Here is a 26,820-nt window from a genome sequence, read left to right as displayed (position 1 = left end):
ACTAAGATGCTTTTATTGACTAAACAGGTACCTGGTTCTCTTTTCCCCTCCCTTCTGCTGAGACTTCACACATAAAGTCTCAAAATACAGCACTAGGAGTCACTGCCTACAGTCTGTCATAACCTGCACGTTCTTGTGGAAGATCCCACTGCTGGTTTTTTTATCTAATTTGTGCAATAATGAGCTCGAATGCCACCCCTCCCCTTCCAGAAAAACACATTTGCAACTAATTAGCTGGTCAAAGGCACGTTGTTTTAGCCAGTACAAAAGTGGATATCTCCCACTCCGAGCAGTCAGAACCAAAATACAATCGCAGTTCTCCAAGCATTAAAATCTGATCACCAGCACTGCCTATGCTAAAGCCAGTCTGCTGATGCTTCTGAAGTAGCAGTTTCTGGTACTAACCAAGACAGAGCTGCTTTTGGCTCCAGCTTTAACAGTACAGACTGGATTTGGTGCACGTTGGCAAAGCACAAATGCAGTTAAAACATTAACCATTCCAAGGAAAAGTGAAAACAACAGCACCTGACTCTGAGAACAAAAACTTTCTCAGTCCCCGGAAGGTGAAACAGAGACAAGGCTGGGTACTGGCTGTGGGTGGGCAACAGACACCTACGGCTTTCACTCCTTCCTTACTGAACAAAAGTAATTCAAGAACCATCTAATACGGATGGCAGGTGTGGCCACCATCAAATTACCATGCTGAACATTTGGAATAATGCCTAAGCTAGATCTCTGTAAAATCCCTCCCTCAGTTCCCTCCTAATTACTACTTAGCTCGTTAGACTGAAGAATTCCTAGACACCATTGCATTATAGTCTAAAACTACAGTTGGAGCTTAATTCTCTCTTCCTCTCTGTGTCTGAAATTCTACAGCTCTATTATTCAAGCCTGAAATATTCACAACTATCTATAAATTCAATTGTCAGCCGGTGGGTTTTATTCTAGACCTCACTTCAATCTAAAATTAGAGGCACTAAAATTCACATTAACTCTAAGAGGAATGTAGTGAATAAGACTTTATTTCAAAAGAACACCTTTTTGTCAGAAAGAGCTATTTTCAAGATGATGGCTTTATCTGCATTCAAAGAGAATAAGCCCAATTCCACATTGTGCTGTTAATGCAAAATTTTTAGGTCACATTGGATTAATAAAAATCTAAATTTAGTTAAGGTTTATGAATAGAAATAACATGTGTCATATAAAAACGTACAGTATTTATTTTAAAGCCTTGGTGGGGTTGTTTTTTTTCTTTACTAGATTTTAAGCCAAATAGGTGGCAGCACCATTTGTGGTGGGCTGTCCCAATTCTCACAAATGGGAGATCTCAGGCAAATTTTCCTTTCAGTAACTTTAGGGAAAGTAACTAATCGGTTCTAGAAGCATTTCCATGCCCATGCGCAAGAGAAAATACATAGGGTGCTGCAAGCCTTGGGTAATATGCAATATGCAGCACAAATCTTAACATCCCTTCTAAATTTACTTCACAACATCTTCATTTAAGTAAGACCTGAAGCCAGGAAGTGCTGGCAGTAAGGTACAATGACACACTCCCGCTTTAAAACAGTCTTAAACAATAGCGAATAAATTGTAATGCTATGTGCTTATGAAAGACTGAATATATTAAGAATTTATTAATGCAATCACATTCATATTTCCATCTACCTGCCACATTACTAATGATATTGACAGTGCTGACACTGGCTAAATCAGTATCAATAGACAAGTGGAGTGCAAAAATTAACTGCATCTGATTACAGTATATAGCCTTAAAAAAGAAAAGCTCATTCAAGCCACCGGGAACTCTTCATATTCCATCCATACATATAATTGGTTCACAAAGTTACTTTTCCCTCGTCTTATTACCAATACCCAAAGGAAGTCAAAACAACATGCCAATACTTCATAATCCATGAACACATTTCATGCTCCCTTTCCAAACAGGAAAAGCTCTGCTTACAGCATCATTCATTACTTCAGAGCTGTGTTGGTGGTATCAGTAACAGTAATGATTAGTCACAATAATTAAAGTGCCCACCTTTACTACAGATCAACAAAAGTCCAGTTTTACCTGCACACGAAGTTTTTTCTTTTCTTGAAGAGAGAACTGCCCTATTTCCATAAATATCAGAATGGATTGTTAGCTGTTGACATTTGTAATGACAGCTACTATGTGGGAGCATCAGCAAGGCAGGTGTTATTATGCACACCTAGGTACTTTTCATGCTAACAGTACAACCCATTTGATTTTCCTCCCATAGATTCCTCTCACATGGATGTCAACCAAAAAGGTCTTACTATCCTCATACTTAGCTATGAATGTCAACACATTAAAGATTTTCTTGGTCTAGGTGACACAGTAAGTCAGAAGCAGAGTCAGGAATGGAAGCCAGATCCTTGCTTTGACCATAAATACATCTTCTTTTAAATACTGTCTTACTTTCGGTATCATTTCACAGGTCTATACTAAAATCAGTAGACAACAAACAGTGCAGCATGTTCCAGTGAACGTGCTAAACCTCTCTGAATGTAAAACAGAAAAAAAAAACGTTTGCAGGCAAAGAAAAGAAAATGTTGCTTCTCGCACCGACGCCCACGACAACACCTCAAGACATTCACCGGGTCCTGTTAAAGAGCTGAGTAACAATTTCAGCCGAGCTGCTTTACATTGAGCATTTTTTTCTGCTTCAGCTAATTGCACTCTAGTAAAGTGGCAAAATGTGAATCACTTAGTAGGAAAATGGGCACCAGCTGCTATTGTCAGAGAATGGAGACACCAAAGAAAAGGAAAGTGACTGAATGAAGTGTCATGTCAAAAATCAACGGTGCAACGTGTGATTTGAGAAAACATGACTACTTTACAGAGACAGGGTGTCATTATGGCATCACAGTAATACGATGCTTTGACAACTGCTGGGTCTAACATATCATCATTGCATTAAGGTGCACTGGCTTAGTTGGAGGAAGGAAAAGAAAGGATTTCTTCTTTTAATAAGAAATATTGTAAGGCCTGCTTGGTTAACATGGTGGATGAGATCATTAATTGCAAAGTATTGCTAATCTTGCCCCATGCACGCACAAACAAAACTGTTATTAGACGCGAGGTCTTTATTAATAAACACACATATACAACCACGTAGTAAAGAGTACCCTATGCAAAACAGAACAGCTGTGGTGGGGGATTTTTTGTTGCTGCTGCTGGTTTTTTTTTAAGAAATGTTGAACGTTTCATTGCTTTTCTTCTTTCTTTTACGTTTTCTTGAAACCTTCACCACTTCACCTTAGTAAGGGAAAGCAAAGCAAGCCAATGCCTTCTTCCAGAGCAGCTGTCACTAGCAGCCGGAATAGAAGAAGCAATGCTTGAAGCCAACATGTTGTTACCAGCAGTGGCCTGAGTTAGCTGATGACTGCTGACAGAGGATCCAGCTTCCCAAACAGTTATTATTGCCTGATATGCAATCTACCAAGTCCTGCTAAAGCAATTCCTACACACAAGACACTAGAAGACTAGTGTGGTCATTTTTAGTTTAACAAAACAAAACCCAAACAAGCCATTATCTCAGGCCCTTCACATTTGCACCTCATCTGAGAGGGCACTTTGTTTCTTATGCTGCTTTTAAAAAAGCAAAATATTCAAGTGGCTGACTTGCAACTACTACAGACCCTAAAAAACCGGGGGATTTATTTTGACCTCCTCTCCAACTGTAAATAAATATTCATTTTTGCTCCGCTTTCTATTTCAAGTATATTCCCCATGCTTCCTGGCTGATTAACTTTGTTAACAAGAAGGAAATGATCCTGAGGTATCCAAACGTGTTGCAAATTCTCACTGTTGACAGCTTCTGCGTTTAAGGATTACATCTGATGCAAGAATGCATACTACTGTCATTTATCTTTAGCTCATTTCCTTGGACCTATTTCAACTGAGGGTGAGCATCTCTTGTTTATAGCTCTAAATACTGTAAGTGAGCAACTGGCAAATCAATAAAACTGTTAAATGCATAATAATACTGTGTAATTACTTACACGATGTTTTGCATAATTAACTGTCTGAGGTGTTCCTTGATATAATGGATACTCAGAGTATGGAATAACCTATAAGCCTATAAAGCACACCCTGTTTATACGAAAAGAAATTATGTTTAAAACTCTCATTCTAATAATCCAAATCGGGCTTTGGCACTATATGACAGAAAGCCTTCCTTTCCTGCCAAGTCTAAATCAATTCTTATGGCATTACTTCATAACTAACGTGATATTTCACTGATGATGACTATTACCCTGATTACTTGGAAGTAATGTAGTAATAGCAAAAATACACTTAGATTAAACAAACTACTGCTATTTAATCAATATTATTGAGACAAACTAAGTGTTTTAATAAGTCTGTATAGATGCACTAATGCTGGTTTAATTAAATGTATCCTTAGACATGCACAGGCTCTGCAGCATACAGATTCTATGGTTTGACAGACTGTAACATTACTCTTCTGAATTTAAAAGCTGAAGCACTTAAAGGCAACGGAATTTACATCTTTTTAAACGGAAAAAATATTACTCTTTACATCAGGTACTCTTTTGGGAACAAAAAGTAAACAAGGAAGAATACTGAAAGACCTTGCACTTTTGAGCCAAAACACCAGACATCAGAAAAGATGCCAGCCCTCAGTGACACAAGGTTTCCAATGTACCCAATACATATTACTGCAGCACACTGACAAACCCAAATAAAACTCTGACTAAAAGGCAAAAAGTAAAGCAGATATAAAAATTGCAAAGCTGACCTTCATTTTTGCATGTGTTTTATGCAAAAAATACCCTATTAGCTGTTATGCACTACTACTAGGCAGGCCATCACCACAGAACATCTCCTGCAGAAAAGATTTGCCTACTTGTATGGAATTCATGTATTTCAAGTAGGAAAAGACACCTTTTTGGTATGGTCTGATGATTTAGTTTTCAAATACATTAAAAAAAAAAAAAAGGTAAATACTGAAGAGAAAGCAACACAAAAAGTAGATGGCACCTAGAATCAAAATCATTCTGGAATGCCTGAAAGTTATACATAGAAGAAATGTATGATTTTGTAGTTTGTGTATATATATTATGGTCCTGACACAACTTAAACCTCACAAAATACTTCATATACCTACTTAGTTTTTACGTTTCTCTTTTTCTCCTTTGCCTCTAACCTTTACACACACTTAGAACATGGCTATTGTTTGAAGCTACAATAAACCACTGTAATACCTTTGACTTACATTCTCTCATTTACTGACTTCTAGGCTAACGTTATATATTTTCTGTTGCTACAGTACTTAACATCCTTGAAAAAAGCCAGCTCTGAAGCAAGAGAAGAGTTGAGAGCTGCACCAACTCACACCAAGAGACTTCCTATGCCCAAACACTTTCAATTAAAAAGCTACTAGAATTATGGCCAAACCTCATCATATGTAAATCAGTATACTGATCAGGAAGAGTAAGATTTTATTCCTCTACTTCAAACTGCAGAATAGTAATTCATGTCACATGTTGTAAGATAGCAAAAACTCCGGTTAAGAAGGTGTTTTTCTGTCATGGAATATTATTCTACTTGTGGTTATATTCCAGTGGTATCAGGTGGAGTCCACCTGATGTCTCTAGGCCCCAGAGGGCATGGTAAAGTGTGAAGGAGTCATCTATTAATTGTGAGGATTCTTTTTATTAAGGGAAATCAGCTGAAATAGCAAAAGAAAATGAAATGCTACATTCAGCTACCTCAAGGGAGAAAAATAAAAAACCTACAAAAATAAGTAAAGATTCATTCAAGAACATAACAGGCTTTCTAAAGAGGGATTATTTTGAAATGATTACTGCATCAAAAGCAGTTACTTGCACCAGTCAGAAAGCCAGTACTACAGATCAGAGAGACATAGCTGTCATTCATCACTTTCCAAAAGGAAAAAGAGGACAAAAAAATGCTTTCTGTCTCAAGAGAGAGTCAAAGTTTGCATCATCAGATTTTTCACAATTTTTGGCAGCAATTTCCTTCCATGGCTGAAAGGCAGAGTGTAGGTGTGTGCACACCATGTACCTGTCTCCCCACCCAGCTCCCTCACCGATTTTCTGCAGATTTATAACAGAAGAATTATAATTTGCACGCCAAGCTCTGTTAAATTGGAGAAGCGATTAGAGAGAACACACCAGAAATAGTATCAGAGAGTGAGCGTCTTAAAAGACTCAGGACTAAAACTTATAAAGCAAGTGACCCTTCTCCCACCCCCTCACTCAGCTGGCTTCCAGTGTGTCCTGCCTGTCCTCCCAGACACACGCCACCAGCTTTAAATCCCCCCTGCACATCCATGCGCGGGCACACACACAACCAAGAAGCTACTTGGTGAGTTGGAAAATGACGTTTTCCTGCAATCAGTGTTTAAGTGAATGTTTGTCCCAGTGTGTTACACCATGCTGTCAGCAAGCAGCAGGGAGTCGTTGAGTTGTTACTACATTTGATTTGACTGCCAGTAGGAAGCTTTATTTCTACCAACTGTTAGTTGCCAGCTCTAAGGATCTTCTCTTACTTTGAGAGGGTTTTATTTTTATAGTTTTTTTTAGGTACAGGCCATTATTTTTCTCTTTCACTCTGAGGAATTTTAGTGTATGTGTATGGTAGAAGCATCTCCACACCTCCACACATCACAGCAGTCTCTTCACTTACACTTGCTGGCCTAAACACAAAAAGTAATTGTATTAAGACAACCGTAAGTCAATCCTGACACACATCAGAAAAGTGATTTTTATATCAGGAAAGCTCAATGAGAGGAGCCAAGATGAACATTTACATAAGCAAACTGAAATAGGGTAATTTTATTCTGATCTTTTCCAAAAAAAATATGGGATTAGACTCTAACAAATAGGCATGAAGAGATAACCTGGGTGGATTTTCCTTTCAAGGAGGGGGTTTGCTCTCCAGATCTTTATATGTTTCCCAGAGTTTTCAGTAGGGCTTTTTGTTTGCCTGTTTATTATTCATGTATATCCTGAAAGGTTTCTCCTCTGTCAAACAAGAACCTATAACTTTAACAGTTGTTTACAATGCTTCCTCTTCCTACACAATAATGATGATTTTGATAATTAGGATCTAATTATAATGGATCTGACAACAACTTCCAACAACGAAAAGCACCTTTAGAAAAATGAAAGCATATGCGTGAATAGTGCAGGGAGGTGGGGTGGGGGAGAGAAATACATCCCTATGAGACAGCCTGAGAACTCAGGCTGAATGGAAAAGTAATTAACACTAAAGAGCTAAAACTGTAATTAAAGAAAATTTCATTAAAGGGAGGCAGGTGATTCCACTTTCCTAAATATGACAAGGTGCTGTATAAAAATAAAATAGCAGCCAGTTTCAGTGAGTGGAGCAGGAAAGCCATGTCTTTAACCAGATCAAATTCTCGAAATTGGCTGTCAAGACGGGATTGTTGTGATTTATACCCGTCTATCAAGCGCATGAAAGAGAGAGACAGGAGAGGAAAAGAGGCAAGCTGCTGTCGCTTCCATTCGCAAAGCACCTTTAATTTCCACGGCACCATCTGTTACCAAATCTAATTCACATTCCCTCCTAATCTGGTTTAGTTCTGTAATACTAATTCTTCCACTACTCTTATGAACATCTCTCTCAAGGAAAAGCTTTGGTTCTGGGTTGGTAAAAAATTGAATATTATGCTGTTTAGGTTCTGGTGACTTAAGTGAAGCATGCCGCCCATTAAAATGCACTCCTGGTAAAAGGATTTGTTTTCAGTCAGTGCAGAGATACAGAACTGCTCACATTTGAAAAAAGTCATCAGGGGAAAGGGGAGAGAAAAAAAAAAGAAAAAAATCTCACAGCTGATGATAGGAAAGCAGGCTGTGGACTTGAAAGCAGAGGTTGTCATAAAATACAATTGTTGTCAAGTTTAGTCACTTTCAGTACTGGCTACAAAATCACTTTGTCACGGTCTCATATTGAAAGCTTGAAACTGTATTTTTGCTAAGGAAACTAAAAGGACGGAGACATAATATTCTATGAGGGAGAGAATATTCCTTTCAAATTATGAGATGCAAATATCTATAGGAAACCAAAAAGGTAGGGACAAAAATTGAAAGTGGTTTAAAACAGTCTCTGGAGTGCCGTGGTCTGAGTTTTAGCTGTGTTATGATGATAAAAATCCCAATCACTTCTGTGGGACTTGAAAACAAAGTACAGGACCAGGCCTTTCCATGGCTAAGCATTCTCAGACAGGCAGTCCCTCATCTACTGGGTCTAGCGGTGACTCAGCTTTCCTCCTGGTTCCCACACAGAGATCCCTGACCAGCTCCCCTTGAAATCAACATATAAAGGAAAAAAAGGACCGCGACAAATATTACTACTAATAATGTGACGTTACTAATTATATATTATTATGTTCATCTTTAACTTACCGATTTTAATACACTTCCAGGAATTACCTCTATCTCAGTCTTAGAGATGCACAAAGCAAGACAGAGAAAGGTGAAGAGTTGCCTAACATTGCTCAGCAGCACATGGCATGGAACCATAGGAACCATATGATGGTCCTGGGGAATTCCAATCCAAGCATATTTTGCCTGTTTGTTTACTTTCCATGGCTTTGATCAAAACATGCCTTGGAAGTTTTAATATTTATTTCTGAGAAAGAAACTGGCCTTGAACTTCAGAAATGGAACTTCCATTGTTTTGAAATATACAGTTTTTTTCTGAATGGGAAACTTATTTTAAGAATAAATTAAATTTTTTCTTACTCCTAAATAAAAATGTTTATTTTTCTGTTTAATAATACCAATTTCTTTGTGTGTAGCCTTCCTAAATATGAAGCCTATGAAAAGAACAGCTTTAGCCAACAAGCAGGGTAATGTGTGAGCAACGTGTAGTTGTGGATAGCCCAAGGTTTTTATGTTTGGGGGTTTTTTTTAAGGATTTGAAATGAAAGAGGTAGACAACACTAGGAAAATAAATACTTGGATAGAACAGTAGTATTCTACAAAATGCAAAAAGGAGTGTTAGTTTTCATTATATGAAAGATTAATGCATTAAAAAAATTCAATTATTCCTTCCATACACAAATTTTTAACTGCTGTGACACAGTCATGAACAGAGATGTCAGTTCTAAAGACGAACATGAATTCTGAAGAAGCCTCCTCCTCCAATATCACTGCTTGATTCTCAAATTGCTTAAATTATCTGGGTAATTTTATGAACAGTGTCAGGTTTGTTATTTTAATGGGAATAGTGGCTAGAAAATCAAAATCAAATTTGTTCCAAATCCAGCACATCTGCCATTCATTGTGGGTCAAAACCTTGGATACAGGGGAATAGACCCAGCAACTCTGAAGCTCTGCAAATTTATACTAGCTAATGGTGTTATTCCCTAACCCAGCCTGTGATTTCAGAAGGTCTAAGGTCCTGATACTCTTGATACGCAAGATGCAAGTGGATTACCATAACCTACTGTACCCAGAGAAAACCACACTGACATGCAAGGACTCAGAAAGCACAGCAGTCCATTTATTTATTTGTTTGAACTAAACCATTTGAGTGACATGAGCCCTATCTGTTAATGCACAACATTTCTACTTCTACACTATGAAGACCTGTAACAACTGTAAATGAAAACTGTAAGAAGAAAAAAAAACCCTCTGTCATTGAATTCTACTCTTTGTTTATCTATCTTTCTTCTGGAAGCACTAGAAATAAAAAATAGACAAAACAAATAGTTCAGTATGTTACTTGGGCACAGTACTGGTGACTGAATTCATCACATGTTGAGATAAATCAGACAATTTATAGAAGCAAAACCTATGCAGTTTAAGTCTTTTTTTAGTCTATCTTGGATTTTCATGTGTGATTACAGATTTTTACAAACAAATAAATAAACCTTTGGCTTTTCACAGTTCCTTGTTCTTCACATATTACTATGTGTAATTCAAACCTATTTATGCCACTGGGTTTACATGTCAGAGATTTGCCTCTGGATATCAGCAGCAAAGGTCAGGAAGCAATGGCTTTCACTTTTAAGATGTTTGCATGACTCCAGCAAGTTTGCAGGATAAGCTTCTCACAAAGTCCTGATATTGTTTCTACTTGCTTATCTTTTACCTTCTATTTTGGTGGGAGTCACGGGGTGAAAAAAAAAGAAATTCAGCATATTCCAGAAAAACTGTTTAAAGTAACAAATATGTACCTGTCCAATTATAACATTTAGAACAGGGATGTCTTTACTTGCAATTATGAAGTGATTCTATCCATATGCCGCAATCATTATATGCTTCACCTGTGGCCATCTCTTCTGGAAAACGTCACTGAGAGGCTTGTCCAAGAAAAGCTTTATATGAAGAGATCAGCATTAATTACTCCATATTGCACACTGCAAATTTCAGCTGTATTTTAATGATAGATATGTTTCATTTATTTCACCAGTATTAATTCTGGATCAACTATTTATTTCTTTCGGAGCTAAAAGTTCTGCTTAAGTTGACTATCCTTGGGTGAGCAGTGAAAGAAAGACTGGTCTGAAGGGTGCATGTCATTCCACTAATAAACTCAAATAACACGTGTATCTGATCCTGAGAAGTTCTGTGCCTCACCAGTTTTAGCACAAGCTCAGGATGCTCATGAAATTGAGGATCAGCCCTGATCAGTTAACAGAAGGGTATTAAATGATAACTCTCCCAGACTGGGATTCACTTTTATTCCACACCTCAGTCCTATCATAATAAAAAAAAAATCATTTCACTAAGCATCTGCCTAGAACATACACCAAATCTGCTCCACTTCTTCCCTGGTCCTTAACACAGTTGAGGGTCTGACAGTAAATCTTTATATTACTATTGCTTCATGGAATGAATAGCCAGGTTTTCTGAAAAATAAATTATGAGCAACTAAGATAACACCAATATACTCAAGACTTTAACTGCCTATAGTTGGAAGCTTAATAAACTGAGGGTGCTTGTGGAGATCAGCGTGAACACCTAAAAGAGACCACTCTCATCTACCCCTGGATGGCTGCATCATTCTGTAAAATCCAAAAAGGGACATCAACTGAAGCATCTGTCATAGGACAACAAATAATGATAGCCAAATGATGATGTGGGATTGGCTGTCTGTACATTATACAGGCATGGTTATCCTACAGGTTGTATTAAATATGAGAGACCGAGATTTATGTTATGGGTGATAAGGCCAAGAATGCTGTAAAAGTGAAAAAATATGGCAACAGTATGCAGTACATCACTACCAGGATAATTATTTATATAAAAAGTTCCCATTCTTTGACTTCCAACATGTAGGGATAAAATTCATTTATTCAAAGAAGACATAATAATAACCTGTCAGCTTGTGGTGATAGATATGTTTTTAATCCAAATGACCACAGTCTCCAGTCTACCTGTCATAAAAGGACACGAAAAATTGAATTTTCCTTTCATAATTCTTTAAGTTGAAAGGGAAAAACACAGAAGCATGATAAGTGGCTCATTTCAGTGGACAGATGGACAGGCAGTAGCAAAAGGTATGAATAAAAGGCACTGTTCCTTTACTAATGCTATTTTCACTTGTTACACACTGCAACGCAGGCATAGGGAAGGCATCCTTTCCTTTGACTTTTCAAGTATACCCCCAGATAATCTACATTATATTCTGTACAGTATGAGACTGCTATAAAAAGACTTAAGAAGTGTATTACACTATTCAGCTCTCATTCAAAAGCAATCCTGCAGAAAGCGGCGCAAAAGCACTATTTCATGTACACCTTAGTGACTTGAGGTTCTCGCCCACAAAAGTCCCCTATTCTTAAATTCTCTGCTACTAGGAAGGAGTATCTGATCTGTATATTTTAATTTTTAAAAATTCACTCAATCAAGGAACCCTGGCAGAAATTTAATAAATCTATCAGATCCTTCTGATGCAGAAGGAAAACTACAGACTCTGCTCCTGTCCCCTCCGCCCACCACACATACGAACACACACCACACATCTGCCACAAATCTTTCCCAGCTTGCATTCTTCCAGGGGTAAAAATGACAAAGAAATTTAACTAAGTTAATTTTAAGCGCCGAAAATGCAGGCAGACTGCTCAGTTATTTCAGTTTAAAAGATCTTCATTTTCCCATCTGTGTTATGGCAATTTTATTACACATTCGGCAAATTTACAGTAACAAGATGTTCCCCTGACAAATTAATCACTTTCCAAGCATTTTATCATATAAATAAAATATCACCTCAAGAGAGAAAATCAGCTCAATCAGTTGATTTAACCCATCTTTCGGGGAACTCGTCTGAAACAGATTGAGCACATTTTTTCTGAAGAGGGACTGAGCACACAGCCTCCTGGACTCCCAGCTCATATGGTGAGGCTTTTCCAAAACAAGATGTTTCAGACTAGCTGATAGGATGCAAGATTCCTAATGTAAGAACTACACTGCATCAATGACAGATCTCCATTGGGAACAAACAGATTCATTTAGAAGTTGGTGTGGGCTTTAACTGAGGAACTACATTTCCCTTTAGATCACTGATGACTATTTCTGCAACTATTTCTCTGGTGTTACTATTATCATAAGAGTAAAATATATATTGTTTTAATGTTTTAAGAATCTCACAATAAAATAACACAGGTAAAATTCCAACCAGTTTTGCAGCTGATGAAACTTTTTTTTTTTTTACTTGGTTTTTTAAAATTTCCCCAATGCTCTCTACTCTCATTTTGGAAAGTAAATTTTGTTTTTATGAAAAATAAGTGACTGGCAACATTAGCAATGCAATATATGCACAGTAGTGAAGTGCATTCAACTCAAGTTTTCCCAAACTAATCCTTAAAACAATTCAAAGCCATTCTGGAGAGAATCTGTCACTGAAGCAATTCAACTTCTCTGCCACTTAACCTTTCTCCCTCTGCCCTGCTCTCCCCATTCTACTTTCATTCAGGCACTGCCAACAATAAGTATAAACAAGAACAAGAAGGACTACTTCTGTTTACACTATTAGAACCTAAAGTTGTTAAAGCCACAAAAATTTAGCCAGATTTGCTATTTTTAACCTGGACTTAGTAGTATCAATATAGGATTTTTTGTATTTATTGTACCACTCTGAAGAAATATGATAGTAAATCACTCTTTTGCCAAAAGAATCACCCCAACAGGCAACACAGATATGTAATCCTTACAATATGACTATACTCTTCAATGAGATGTTTACTATCTTTTCAGCAACAAAGTTGTAGGTACCAAGGAAAAGAGAATTCACACCTCTAGACAGGATTTTCATCCCCTTCACTCCCTCAGCAAACTACTATCTTTATCTCTTCAAATACTAACACATCAAAAATGTATATAACAACATAACAAACTAACTACAAGGAGGAAAACAACAGGCTTTATGGAACACTGTCAAATAGCAACATAAATGCTAGTATTTGCTACTTAGCCCATATAATTAATAATGCTGTAAATAGGCATATTAATACTACAAGGCATCAGTATTTAAAGCTGCAAGCTCTGTACAACTCTGAATGGTTTATGTGCTGTCCATAAAAAAGGTTTAGATGAAGAATTATGATTTTACACACAAAATAATCCTGGTTTAGGTACTTTTTTTAAAAAATTACTCTCAGAGGTCATGGAACACAACAAAGAATTCTGATTCTGACCACAGATCAGAGCAACTTCAGTTCTTTAAATGAATGAAAACCGAAAAAAAAAGGAGAAAAAAAAAAGCCAAACACAGGACAATTAATTATAGTACTTAATATATTTGTATTATATTATAATTATACTCCTTTTCTATACTGAAAAAAACCTAAATATTTGTTGTACAAGATGCAAGTGAACCTGGACAACTGGGAAGGGTTTATTATCCTTTAACCCCTTCCTCCAAGTACTTTGCCAGGAAATTCACTATATCAAGTGACTTGAACATGTAAGCTTTGAAGGATTTAGTCCCAAAAACTAGTGTTTCATTTAAGGAGCAGCTTTTCAGCTTTTGCTAAGAAAAAAGGGCATTCTAAACATGAAATATATGTCAAGGGATACTTGCTTCTTTCCTTGAAATACAGAAAAGGAAAAAATGCTCATTTCCACTTGTTTCATAAAAGTATATTTTTAAAAGACTTGGAGCATCTGGAACCTTAAATCAACAGAAGATACCCTGTTCTCAATCAGTACACACAAATCAACCATTTTTGATCTAAACATAGCTGAAAGCAGAGCTTTCCTTGAGCACGAAATGTAAAGTTCAAACTGCAACTAGAAAAAGTACAGGGAGAAGACAGTACTTTCCCCTCACCTTTAAAACCAGAGCAAAAATCAGTGAGTTTCAGGGATATCAGGACAGAACTTTGATTCCAGCATCCTGCTAGATAACTGACAACCCAGGTGCCAGTGCAGGCACTGTAGATGCAAATGAATTTGGTTCCATGCAGTAAAGACACAACTGTTTTCAAGATTCAGCTCACCTGGTTACAGGATCTGGCCAGCATTTTAGAAAAACTTATGCCATTGTTCAAACCAAAGCAATAACAACACAGAGCCATTCACAAAATGAAGGGCAAATCTTGCAGACCTCACACAGGGCAGAAAGCTCCAGGATGAGAAGCAACCAAAATTCCTACTAACATCCATTTATTCGGAAAATATCTAATTGAGGTAATGTGTGTTCATTTGGCAGTCCTTTCACAGCCTGCTGGTGCACAAGGCATTTAGATGCTTTGGCCTAAATGCACAGAATTCCTTCAATTGGCTTTTAAATTTAAAATTTAAGTGTTCCTTTTAAAGTCATGTCCTTGCAGTTCTGAAGTAGCTGCTAATCCTTTTATACGCCATAAAGTATTTCCATCATTTTTTTCCCCCTGCAATTGTTTCCTGATTCACCACAGTACATATACTGTACTCCCAAAATTATTTAACAGTGGAGTCACCCTACGGGAAGAATGAGAACTCACAGACCTGGAAAGTTAAGAATCATCGAGTTTAAGTTACTTTCAAAGGCTAAATTAATCTTCATTTAATGGGGGGATCACATTTTAGACGTAAGATGGATATTCAGACTGACTCAGACACTTCAAAATACTCTCCAGGATCTCAACTTTTGCAAACAAAATTTCTTCAATCTGAGAAAGATACACGACACAGAATCTTTTAATTTGAAAGATGACAAAGTGGATTATTCGTTAGTTACACGTGCCAGTAGGGTGATCCATTACCATGTACGTTCTACTGCAAGTACACGATGTGCCTTAATAGTAGTTAGAGCCTTATTGGCTTAAAAAAAAAACGTAAAAAGGGTTTTGCATGTGAATTGAACTTAATAGGTTTGACATGGACTAACCTTAAAGAATCCAATCCACTCAAATCCCTTTGAAGGCTGCAGCTGAATTTCATGCAAATCTTGGAGAAGTAGCCAGGCTGCTAGGATTTCAAGATGCTGTGTCCCTTTCTTCTGCAGATCTAAACCCAAGCAAAACAATGGCACAAAACCCTCCCACAATTTCAAGGATTCCTCTTAAGATGATCCTCGTTTTGTTCTTTGGCCCAGGAAAGTCTGACATTTAAGATTCAAAAGGAAGAAGAATCTGACATCAGGAAATATACCCAAGTATGAAGCCAATCTTTTATTTTTTAAAACACAGCACTGGACTAATATTTCAAACATTAAAAAAAAATCTGACACAGCACCACTATTATTAGAATGCCTAGAACAGAATGATGCAAATGAACTTTTATGCTCAAATCTAGCATTAATGGCTTTTCTTTTCTAACAGTAATTCAATTTTAGCAATAAATAATCCACCATAGTCTAAACCTTCTGGTGGTCATTTTGAAATTCAAGCAAGCAACCTGAAAATAAACCTATTTATTTTTTAAGGCCACTGTAACTATGAAATTCTGTTTTCTCATCTCCATTAAAAATATCTAAAAATATTTAAGTGTTCTATGTACATTTATGCAGCAGGAAAGCATATATATTTGTCTGTGTAACAATATATATATACTGACAGCTGGAAAATTATTTGTTTGATGACTGGATTTAATCTTCACCTGATAAACATGAGAGAATAAGGAAAAGGAAAAGCATGTGTCAACTGCTTTTCCTCTTAGAATAAAGTACAGATGACTACAAATGTAACTATAACCAAATCAAAACCACAGAGTGTGTATAAAGCACTGACTATGCAAAGCAGTTATAAATTCTTGGTTAACAAAGGGCACAGAAAGCCCTTAAAGGAAATATTTTATTTCTGCTAAATTAATACCTAAAAGCATTACATTTCATCAGTTTCACTTAGGTTTAAAGTCCCCAAAGATTCTCCTCCTGAAACTGGCTATATTTTATGTGCAAACCAGGCTGAGAGCTATCTAAATCTAGATAAAACTCATTGGCTTGTAATCTTCACAATGATCTATACATCTAAATCTATATGCAAATCAAATGCTCTCATGCATTAACACATTCCAGAGCATCTAGGAGTAAGAGAGTGCTTTCTCCCTCTCACAACTCCCCTCCTTCGCTCCTCTCCCCCTCTCTTTATTTACACTAGCTACCTAAATAATTCACACCGCCTTCTTTTCAGCCTCAATGTTCTTCTGTTGAAGCCCGCAATGAGCTATTGCAGTAACCAGATGGACACATGAATGCAGCAGGTGGGACAGATGGCAGACCGCCCTGTCTGACGCTGGCTGCCTCAGCTTGGACTGCCTTTTCCTTCCAGGTACATTACCATCAGTGTAGCAGAAAGCAGCACGCAGAGGGGAAAAAAACCTTTACATATAATACTATGTGAACTAGTTAAATAAATGACCAGATGCTTATTTGCTTTTTAAACCGAAATGCAATCTACTTAAGAGTGTGTAAGAAGCATTTCCCTTCTCTCTTCCCTTAAAGGAGAAAAGTCCATCTCTATTCTCCAGCAAGCCTCCTGAGTGCTGTGCATAAAACAAAACGTGCCTGAAATCTCACCAAGATCTTAAACTCATGACTTCACAAAAATTTTGATTCATCTTCAATTCCCAAATACTTCTGTGCTTTCGCAGGCAACTGTTTTAATTTTTTTGTATATAAATCTATGTATCTTCTGGTACATAGTCACAGTTTTTAGATGAAGTCTTAAGAGCTAGTATAATATTCACTACATACAGTGAAAAGCCTCAGTTTCCATCTATGTAAGTATGTTTCTTGACTGAATTTCTTCTGCTTCCCATCCCAAGAGATATATAGAACTAGTAAGTTTATTACAAAATATCTGATACTACTATGGAAAATGCAAACAAAAGGTGAGGCAGCATGTCTGTCTTTGACTGCAAAAATTAACAATTTAATATGATATCTTCCTCTCTGGAACATTGGGCAAAACACACTGAAGATGATAGTAAGAAAAAAACCCAAAAAATTATAATACGTGTTTTGTAAAAGAATACATGAAAGAGGAAAAAAAAGAAATCTGATGACACATCTGGCAGAGTTTGAGGGGCACCAGTATCATTGTATCACAGAAGTTGCCCTTTTTATACAAAATGTATTGCTGTCCAAATAAGCAGAAGTAATTAACTTCATTTTCCTGTTCAAGTCAGCAGGCAACTGATTCAGTGTATTAAGTGAAATCACTGTTTCAAAATCAAAACCACACCCCTTGTGCTATGTCAGCGACAGCAGCCTGTGTTGCTCCCTGGTCTGTTTCCCTTTCACAGATCTTTTCCCTCCACCTCCTTCTCATTAACTGCACCTTCTCTGAGCTGACACAGGTGACACCACCCACCTCGCCATCAAACACCACATAGATTTCTGCTGATCTGCAATAAAACAACCCACACTTCCTTGTTAGCCTTCCTTGGTGTACTTGAAATTAAAAATACAAAATCACACACAAAAATTTTATGCAACTATATATGCACACATACAGAGTATGGTTGCACTTGCCATATTAAAAAAGCAGCTTTCATGAATTGCTTGTATTTTGTAGTCAGCAAAGCCCTTGAATAGGAACTACCTGTGTATTTACACACTGTACAGCAAAGACAGTAGCATGACAGGGGCCTCCATATGACCATAATATAAATACTAACAGGGCACATTATATGGAATTGATTGGCAATTACATTCAACTACTAAGTAAAAATATTTTTGGGGGGGCTGGGTTTTTTTAATTAGAATAAGCAATTACATGATTGTACAAAAGAAAAAGTCTAAGTTGAGACATGTCCTGTGTAATATTCTGCTCCCCCTGAGCATACTGGTATAACTAGTAAGAGAAACTGACTGTAAATAAACCTGCATGGGTAAAGGAGAACTGGTCCAAACTGGCAACTAAAGCATGAAACAAACAGCAACTTATCTCTTCAGAGATTTAAATACACTCATTAGGGACTCAAATAATAATAAACATAATAATACAGCATCTAGTTTCATCTAGCTCAGGGAGAAAACATAGCAGCATTATCAAAAAGTCTATTCTTGTTTATTCCTGACCTGGCAGAAGCCAGGAATTACAGAAAACCTCAAGGGACAGACTGCTTTCATGGGATGCCCAGACTGATTCTGAGGCCAAAGAGGTTAAGCACTTAGGATAAACTTTGGATAAGCAGCACAACTTCTGTATGCTTACATGTCCTAACTGAAAATCCTGAACTTCAAGGTTTTATATTACCACCTCTCAGAAAAGGAAGCAGGGAAAAAAAAAAGAGAGAGAGAGAAGAAAAAAAAAAAAGAAAAAGGAAAGAGGTCAAAGGATACAGAGATCATACAAGCAAACCAACAAAACTATGCAACAGAAATGGTGAACTATGCACTACCAGCTACAGAAAAGCACTGCACTGGTTATAGTAACCAGTTTACAACATCACAAAGAGCCAGTAAAAGCAGTGCACTTTATAAACATTATCACACAAGTCATGATTTCGCTATGATGATATAAGCTGTTTTCTCAACAACGATAGATGAACAGAACTCTGAACATGCAGGAACACCCTCTTTAAAAATAAACCTCTCAGCCATTGCCAGGTTGTCACAACAGGAACATGCACATTATTGGAGCAGCAATCACAGAATCAAACTTGGATTCAAAAAGTGTATTAAATTGGTAAGCTTGTCTCACTACTGATAAAGTTAATACACTGAAAAATTAATTAATTGCCTTCTGTTTTCATCAGCAAAACTCACTGTTGAAACTACCATGTATATTCTTAGCACTGAAACTGTGTACTTAACTGTATGTGGAGGGAAAAATTGAGTAAGAAAGAATGAAATTATATTTGCAAGGTCACAAGACCAGTATTATGTTCTTTCTGGTTTGGGTATATTTTCACAGTTTAGGTATTAAAGCAATTGTGTCTAATGGATTTAAATCCACTAATTAATAAGTAATGTGAGTACTCCAGGTATTTTAGAAAATATACTAATTCCTGACTACTTTTTGCTCTTAAACGAACCTATTCAATTCTCTTTAAATTCAAATTTCAGCTTTGAATGTAATCTTCCTGCTTGGGTAACACTTGCCATTGCCTTGTGGACAACTTGTGCAAGCAAAGCTCTCATCATGTGCTGCCCAAGGTATCCCCCCAAAAATCAGACCTGTACCTCTCTAAGGAGGTGTACAGGGATGTTCTCACAGCAAAAGGAGTTGAGTTGCAGAGGTGTCTGTGAAGACATAGTGTGGACTTTACAAAAGCAGCTGTTGTTCATAAAGGCATTTCAGAAGACAAAAAAAAAAAAGCAAGCATGGGTAAATACATATCTATAACCTGGTAACTTGCAAGGAGTTAGTCTTATGAGAGGAGACTGAATGATAAAAAAAAAGTTCATTCTGTTCTATGAGAAAAGTAACTGTCAATCCCAATCTCATGAGAACATCATAGGAAAGAAGACCTAATTATACTGAAAATGGACTAAACTAAATAGCATGAGGTTGATTTTCAAAAGGATCAAATTTTTCTTAAGAGTTCTGCAAACAGACGTCATGATTTTTCCTAAGGTTGTAGAACTCCTAAAAATTATAACCACTTCAGGAGAAATGATTTGTGTTTTTCGTGAGTTGGTGTTTTGGTTTCTGAGGGGTTTGGAACTGGGTGTTTGGTTTTTTTATTTTGTTTGAGGTTTTTCTGCTGAGGGTTTCTTGGGTTTGCCTTTTTTCCCACCTTGCTTTTCTTTTGTTTGTTATGTTTCTTTTTTAAATCAAACTACATATATAGTGTAAATGCAGCCTGATAGATACTAACCTCTTTTCAAAGTCTGGTCCAGGAATAACGGAAAAGAGAAAAAAAAGGGGGGGTAACAAAACCAACTCACATGTTATTAGAATTACACACAGCATTTATCAAAAATTCTCTGACCTTAAATACATCTTTACCTAACATGAAAATTTCTCTGGTCATGTAATATACCGATAGAAGCGGGGAAATATGAATAGCTTATAAACAATCCTAATGTATAACAACAAGTAAATTCTGCTTTCACTGCAAATGTATCCCCTTAGTTTTAATACAGAGCATAAATGAAGGCAGATTTTGATGTTGAATGTAATGGATATAATAAATACACCATTCTAAAATCTCCCAAACACAAATACAAAGGAATGGAAAAGCTGCTTTTTTAAAGAAAATGTGTACAGAAGAAATAAGCAGACATTAAACCCTAAGTTGTAAAGGTGTAATTTCAAAAAGACAATAAAACCTACCTCCTCCACTATGTCAATGACCAAAAAAGTTAATATGCTGAATGCTGACATTCCATCTTCCCTTCCCTCTGCTTCAGTTTTGAAGCGCTAACTTTGAACACCTTGACATTTGCCTCTCTGCTTTTGATTTAACATTAACAGAAGAGTACTCAGTACTCTTAAAAGAGGTAAAAGTGTCTTTAAAAATCTCAAATATGTAGTAATTCTTGCACTTATTTCTTTGCAGCTGAGCAGAACCATTTACATAGTCCACTAAACACTGTTTAGTAAACATGACAAGAGTGCTTCTATCTTACTGCCCTTGTAAAACCAAGGCAGGGGTTCTGTTTTTAGTGCACACTCTGGTTCAGCGTTAATCCTGTTTTATGTTGTTCACACCTGCTGCTGACTAGCAGCCTGCTGATGGGTTGTGGTTTGTGCTGCTCCGAGACAATCCCCACCAGCTCCAACAAAAAACTAATCACTAAAGTGGAAACAAAACCCCAACTGCTGCACAAAGACTGTAAAAGGGAAGACCTGACATTCCTGCTTCATTTTCCTTACTCCGCTACTCCTGACTATTAAAAATTTAAAATTGGGTTTTAAGTGCATATGTTTTTATTTAGTCCTCATGCTTAGCTTTTCTACGTCTTCTCCAGATAGCAAATATTAGAGATAAATATCATGGATACAACTTTTATAAATATATGCCGTGCAACTCACCTTCTCCTTTGTGCCTAATAAAATAATAGGCTTTGCTCTAACAAAAGTACTAAATGTTGAAAATGCATCCTGTTGTGAACAGTTAGAGAAACAGGCTTTTGCAGATATAAAAAAAAAAACTTCCTTCAGCATATTTCCACATGAAATTCAAAAGGCTACTGTTGTAGAAATCAGCTTTTGTTTTTTAATCACAACACTATTCTACACACTTAAACACTAAAAAAAAAAAAAAAAGGCCATTAAGTCAGATCTTCCTTCCATTGATCCCAGCAGTAAAACACACCTATGGCTTCATTTGTATAGAAGATTGAATACTTTATCAGAGACAAAAATGTGATCTGTGATTAAAGGAATAGGTCTGAAATTACACAGTGCTCACAGCCAGGGAGAATAAGAGACTCAAGGAAAAGGAAATCCAATGAAAATAGAAACCTTTTGTTTGGTGAACACATTGATGCAAAATGCGCATTGAGATCAGGGACAGAAATCACATGCATATTTACCAACTCAGGGACTCAGATGGAGGCACTGTTACCTATATAACAAAGTTTGCACTGGAAAAGTCTCTAAAATGGAGGGCAGGACAAAGTACTTTCACACCTACTTTAAGGTACTCCTCATATGACTAGAATAAACATAACCTAGCATCAGAATATTTGGAGAGTGAACTCCGTCTCCTTTATCCTGTTAAGCCATCTTGGCCTACTTCTTTCTACAAAGAGAAAAATGTTTTCTGTCCAAGAGCCAAGTTCCTATATCTCTTAAACAGTATATGAACCTTTCATAAATAAAATGTTGGTTGGAGGCCAGTCAAGGCAATTCTCCATCTATTAAAATTTATTTTGCATCTCATCGGCAAAGACACGCTGAGTGACCATCCTTTGTGACTTCTGAATTCTGCATAGGAACACCAAGGTGTTTCTACAGACATATAGGAAGGTAATATGCATCAAGCAGACATACGTATTCCATGTTACAGCTTTACATCCAAAATTCATCACCAGGAACAAACCAAGATCAATTAATCTTCATCTAAATTCACCATTTCAACCTCTCTTGAAATTCAGACGTAAAACCAAGAAAAAAAGGGTTCAGTCTCACTTTGTCTTACCATCTCCATCAGAAGGATTTCTACCTCCTCTTTAGGCAACACAAGGCTGAAGATATGGGCATAATGCCAACACTGCTTTTAAGCTCACAGAGAAAATATTATGGGGTAATCTTACTATTTCCTGGTCACACTCCCTTAGGCAACTCTATACTAGTGCAAATGTCACATCCTGGCAGTGAGTCCTTGGACATAGGCTCCATTTCTTCATTGATTTATTTTAAAATACTACCAAATCATTCATTTTTTTAAAATCAATTAAAGAGACTGATCCAAAACCTGCTAAAATGAATGGCATTCTTTCCATTTAGTTTTGAATCAGTCCACTACCAGTGGAAGCAAAAGATTTCTTAAGACAGATGCCAGAGCTTGGCAGCAGGCTGTCCTTCTTAGCTTGGCAAATCTCTGCTAACTTACCTAACAATGGTACAACCCCCCCATTAATTTTGTCAAACAGCTGCATCTGCAGTATTTGTGTTCCAGCATTACCTAATGTGCAAGTATCACACCTCTTTTTGAAATTAGAGGGAAGGAAAAAAAAAAGCAGGGGGTGGGGGAGACTCCCCACCCCAGTCATCCATCAAGTGTACATCCTGGCCACTGCTCCTAAGAAACTTAATATATGCTAAAAAGATATAAAAAGACATAAAAAGCTTTCAGAAATAAAAGTGCTTCAGAAGCTAGATTTTAATATTGCCAAGTGGGTTTTTGCCAGATTATAAAGTTGACTTAAATGCCAGGATACTGCATTTCGGAAGCGGCAGCAGCTTACATATTGCCTCGTATTAGTGGCTGAAGTGTATTGCTGATTCCAAAGCTAGACTATCATCATCTGTGGGGGAGAGCAGATAAATAAATAAATAAAAATTGGCATTCCCTACCAACCTTGCTACCTGCTGCCTTGAAGCACTCTTTTCAAGTGCAGCCTCCACAGGAAAAAAAAAGTTAAGACCACTTTATTCTGATTATAGTGCTTTCCCCAGGCAGGAATTTTTATTTCAGTTAGAATCTTTAAACCATTACATTTTCAGTGATGCATTTTTATATTTACAGTTGACATCTTCATAGAAGAATGAAACCTTTGAGCAACAGCTCTAAAGCATGAAGGTTGCCTGCAGTAAGTACTTAAATTATTTTACACCCAAATGGAGCCTGTTGTTTTTAGCTAAAATTTAATAAACCTTAAATCAATGACCTTTCTTTTACTGAAAGCCTGCACTTTGGAAAACTAACTTTCCCAAGAAACATATTTTGGTGAATAAATGCCAAACAAAGGGCTATTTAAATCTAAACATTTTCTCAATTTATAGCTTGTGAACATTTAGTTCCTAAATTCCCGACTGCTACCTAATGTATAGAACAGTGGTGCCTTGGTTTAATCACATATCATTGATTTCAGTGTGTCACAGTGATCTCATTGACAGTAATCAATAATAATCCAAAAATCAATCAAATATGTTCTTGCACTATCATTCATCAAATTTGAATATCTCAAAATTAATTGTAAGCATGTGAAAGAACCTAGAAATAAATTTTGAAAAGGTACAAAAATAAAAATCAGATAATAGTGCATCTGAGCATTTTTCATGCCTGCTGGGGTAAGTTAATGGTGAATCATACCTTCCCTTCCCAGCAAAGACTGAGATATATTCTTTTTCAAACATGAAAATACACAGCAACTGAAGGCAGAGGACACACTAGTAAATGATCAAGGATTATTTTATGAACAGCCGTGTTACATGCCGAATGTCAAACGTGTTGCCAGCATATTACAAAACGCACAAGTATGTTACACTATGAAAAACTGCACGTTTTAAGTTAGCCACTGCACTTCACAGAGAAAGAAAGGATAGAATTACTGAATCTCCACCAAAAGCATGAATGGATGTAGCCACTTATCAAAAGAGCTGTTATTGTTGCTGAGGACTCCTCTCTAAACACATTCACCTGTAATTTTGTCAAGGTAATAAATCCTTCCATTCATTACAGCACACTCAAAAGCACCCAGCTATTTAATTTAAATGGAAAAACGGCCCAAAGTGTCTAAAACATTTACTTTTGCTAATGTAAAAGTGCTGGCATTTTACTTCCTTCCTGATAAGCCAGTGCCAATGGATGTGATTATTCTTTTCTTATTCAAAGCATATCAGTAGTTCGAAAGCACTCTCAATCTTATCAGGTGTATGAACAGCACAGTTACTGAAAACAGTTTGTACTGCTCCTCTCTCTTTCTGCCAGGCTATCAGATAAACCCAACTAACTAACTGTATTTACACACAATCAAACATAAGCTGTGTCTTCAACACACTGTAGTCTGTTTCTGGCATGTTACAGGTTTTCTGCTTGACATTAGTTGTAACCAAAACAGCAGCAGTGAATTAGCTTAGAACAAAAATACAGTCACTCCATAGGACCTAACACAAAAGGGACACGGAGAGGAAAAAGAAAAAGAGAAACATTTTGTGAAGTAAGAATGATCACTTTCATCTCAGTATTTCATAGGTATTTATCTGGTGCTTCTTGAAAAAGAGCATGGAAGCAGTAGGATTCAAATGCATTCGAAACAGACCTGACACAGGCCTTAAGAGTAGAAAAATAATTTCTTTTTTTGTTTATTTTATTCTCCTGTCCTCTAGGAACTGTCTCTGATTTGCAAGGGGTGAGAAAGTGAAAGAAAGAAAGGAAAATGGTTGCAGCGTCTGAAAGCATTTAAATGCCTTGACTGTTTTTGTCTGTAACGAGTCTGATTTTCACGATCCAACTTTCGTTTGGCACTAAAAGATCCCCACAAAAACAAACCAAAAAAACACTCTACCCCAAACAAGCCTCTCGGCAACTGTCCTTTTCATTCAGTGTCTCAGATACAGAATTTTCAGTGCTAACTACTGAGGAATAATACAAGATCAACTACTGCAGAAGGGCCACGGCTTTGAAGATTTTGCTTACTGCACAGACACAGGAAATAGGCACAGCATCTCCCTTCATTCTTCTCAGGATGACAGTATATTCTCAGAATAAGCGCAGCACTGCAAGAGTTAAACATTAACCTGGCTGTGCACTGGGCACTTTCAGCTAGCTAAATGAAAAGTTCTGGAACGCGGGGAGAAATCCTGAGTTTCAGCTCTTTGATTAATTACAGCCTTCTTTAGTAGCTGAAGCTCCAGCCCTTGAGTGGAGGCTCCTTCCCACCACCCCCTCCCACTGACAGTCTATCCCTGAGTACTTCTGATGGAGCAGCAAAGGCCAGGCACGTGCCACCACCTGAGCCCATCCTGTGCTTCTGCCTGGGCTCCCGGCACAGAACTAGCCATCCTCTAGATTTGTAGGAGAACAATGAGCTGAATTAAGCCAAGTGTGCAGCACTGGGTAATTCAGCCAATTGTTGTTTCTCCATCTGTGACGCCACGGCCTGGTGATTGATGGGACAGGTGTCATTCATACGAATGTCAGCCACTGACAGTGGCTGCTCTGCTCTGTAAATATCACCCAGCACCAACTGGGCCCAAGCAGTTCCTGGAGAAGAGCAATGGGGTGTCCCTGGATGTTACTCAGCTACTGGAAATCCGATTCTCACCCCTTTAACGCTCAGGGGAACAGTTGGTTGAAGACACGGCATTTCATGCCACTTCAAAACATCTCATCTGTCCCACCACTTAACGGCTGCGATGAGAACATTGCTAGGGAATTCTTCCGCTGACGGAAAAGTGCATATAATTCAGTAGAGGAAATCTTGCATTCACGGAGCATTAAACTACCACAGTGTGTGTGTGGGGGGAAATATCCACTTTTTGCTGTAAGAATTTTACCATTCTCCAGAGATAATTTTACTAGCAGTGCTTGTGCACTTGCTTTTGGAAACACGCTCTGAATCTGTTTTAGACAGCACATGAGTTTTAGCCTTTTTTTTCTTAACTAGATCCTTTTTTTTTTTTCCTTAAAAGTGAAAAATAATTGTGCAGAAGAAACCTCATAGACTTTCTGAAATTAATTCCTCTGAAAACTATTTTAGCGTTAATACTTGTCGATTGAGTATATCACAGTCCCCCTAAGCAATAAAATATCAACTTAAACATAAAAGGAGATTGGCATTCATCCTCCACAAAGACAGGACCAAATCCTGCAGCCAATTTGATGACAGAAAAAAATTTAAAAGTAAATAAAGAATACACAGAAAATTGCTCGATCCTTTGTTACATTTCCAATATATGGAGAACTATACAAACTGCCAGTAGCAGCGTGCTAAGAGTACATAAAGGAGTACGATTTCACCATTTTGTTAAGTATTGTTTTTATTAGATTTTTGTGTCTTGTATTTCT

The 26,820-nt window shown here is 37.2% G+C and overlaps 1 protein-coding gene across 14 annotated transcripts in view; it reads right to left on the bottom strand.

The window, feature by feature from the left end:
• ESRRG (estrogen related receptor gamma) overlaps positions 1-26,820 on the bottom strand; it is a 391,578-nt gene that overhangs the window by 126,475 nt on the left and 238,283 nt on the right. The gene's annotated exons all lie outside the window — the stretch shown is intronic.

This window comes from Lepidothrix coronata, unplaced genomic scaffold, assembly GCF_001604755.1.
Source record: "Lepidothrix coronata isolate B3197 unplaced genomic scaffold, Lepidothrix_coronata-1.0 Scaffold38, whole genome shotgun sequence".
Classification (NCBI taxonomy): domain Eukaryota; kingdom Metazoa; phylum Chordata; class Aves; order Passeriformes; family Pipridae; genus Lepidothrix; species Lepidothrix coronata.
This window is presented reverse-complemented; position numbering and strand designations above follow the sequence as displayed.